The following is a 1795-nucleotide window of genomic DNA, read 5'->3' on the forward strand; positions in this document are numbered from 1 at the left end:
CTTTGCTAAATAATAGGTCCCTGTTGCTGTGGTCCCCAAACCTCAAGACAATGGCTAGGAAGGCCCGGATTTTTCTTGTCCCTTCTTGTCTCACTGCTCAGACTCATCCTCACGTGTCCATTGGGCAGCACAGAGTGGCCTATTGTCCTCTTTGACCTTTTGGCCATGCTGTGCCTTGTTTGAGGGGTAGTCCAACCTTCCTCTCCCATTGTGAGCCTCACTGACTCTCTTAGGACTCAGCTTAGGTACCACTGTTTGCAGGACCCCCTGCAAGCCTCGGGCTGTGCAAAGCCTGTTTCTGCCTTCCCACTGGAGTCTTCCGTGAGGTTCTAAGCAGGGATAAATTCCCCTTCTGCTCCGGCACAATGCCCAGCATTTATTTGATCAATAAACACGTGAGGGCAGCTGCTGGTATTTTGGGGGTTTTCTTACAGGAGCAGATGATTTCGTTCCCTTGCTTGGTGAAACTGTAACGCAGTCTTTCGTGAAACAACCAAGATTCTTCATTAGATCATAGCAGCAGTTGCGATAAAAGCAGCACCTGGTTGGGGGGCATGTCTTGTTGAGGCTGTCTTCTCACAGCCCTGGAGTCCTGGGGCCTCCCCATTCCCTTGACCTTTGACACTGAGCGGAGACTCAGAAACTATGAAGTGGTATAGAGCAGAGTTTCCAAGGAGCTGACTGTTTTGATTGCAGGGATACACCAGGGCCCTGAGGAAGCAGACACTAGCTCTCTCCTAGTCCTTACCCCAACAGATGGCTTCGGAACTCCATCCACGGAATCTGATCCCCAACAGTTTTTGTCTCAAACTAAAACTGCAATTCTCTTTGCAAGCCTTTCTAAGCCCACGTAGATTGCATGTACACACACATGCTCTTGAATTCTCGCTCAGCACCCTCACAAACCCATACAACATACTTGCACACAAATACTGTCTTGTACACGTTTACATGATCAGGTCTCACATCCATAGGCATTAGTGATATGCACACACATGCGTACATGCACCTACACAGTCACTCAAATGCACAGGGCAGGAGATTCTGGGCATTTACCTCTCAGGTGCTGCTGCAGCTTCTTTTTTTTTTAATTTAATTTATTTATTAAAGATTTCTGTCTCTTCCCCACCACCGCGTCCCATTTCCCTCTACCTCCCCCAATCAAGTCCCTCTCCCTCGTCAGCCCAAAGAGCAATCAGGGTTCCCTGCCCTGTCGGAAGTCCAAGGACCACCCACCTCCATCCAGGTCTAGTAAGGTGAGCATCCAAACTGCCTAGGCTCCCACAAACCCAGTACGCGCAGTAGGATCAAAAACCCATTGCCATTGTTCTTGAGGTCTCAGTAGTCCTCATTGTCCGCTATGTTCAGCGAGTCCGGTTTTATCCCAGGTTTTTTCAGACCCAGGCCAGCTGGCCTTGGTGAGTTCCCGATAGAACATCCCCATTGTCTCAGTGTGTGGGTGTACCCCTCACGGTCCTGAGTTCCTTGCTCGTGCTCCCTCTTGTTCTGCTCCTGATTTGGACCTTGAGATTTCAGTCGGTGCTTCAATGTGGGTCTCTGTCTCTGTCTCCTTTCATCGCCTGATGAAGGTTAATATTCAGGAGGATGCCTATATGTTTTTCTTTGGGTTCTCCTTATTTAGCTTCTCTAGGATCACTAATTACAGGCTCAATGACCTTTGTTTGTGGCTAGAAACCAAATATGAGTGAGTACATCCCATGTTCCTCTTTTTGGGTCTGGCTTACCTCACTCAGGATAGTGTTTTCTATTTCCATCCATTTGCCTGCAAACTTCA

At 48.5% G+C, this 1795-nt stretch overlaps 1 protein-coding gene and 1 long non-coding RNA gene across 3 annotated transcripts in view; both read left to right on the forward strand.

Annotated features, from left to right (window-relative positions):
- Positions 1 to 1795, forward strand: part of Pla2g5 (phospholipase A2 group V) — a 77710-nt gene that overhangs the window by 14142 nt on the left and 61773 nt on the right. The gene's annotated exons all lie outside the window — the stretch shown is intronic.
- LOC126509340 (uncharacterized) overlaps positions 1 to 1795 on the forward strand; it is a 26195-nt gene that overhangs the window by 11594 nt on the left and 12806 nt on the right. For both annotated transcript variants that reach the window (XR_007594135.1, XR_007594133.1), the window contains exon 2: positions 246 to 326. This is a non-coding gene — a long non-coding RNA (uncharacterized lncRNA). The remainder of the gene's footprint in view (positions 1 to 245; positions 327 to 1795) is intronic.

This window comes from Alexandromys fortis, unplaced genomic scaffold, assembly GCF_014885135.2.
Source record: "Alexandromys fortis isolate MF-2015 unplaced genomic scaffold, M_Fortis_MF-2015_v1.1 scaffold_26, whole genome shotgun sequence".
Taxonomy (NCBI): Eukaryota; Metazoa; Chordata; class Mammalia; order Rodentia; family Cricetidae; genus Alexandromys; species Alexandromys fortis.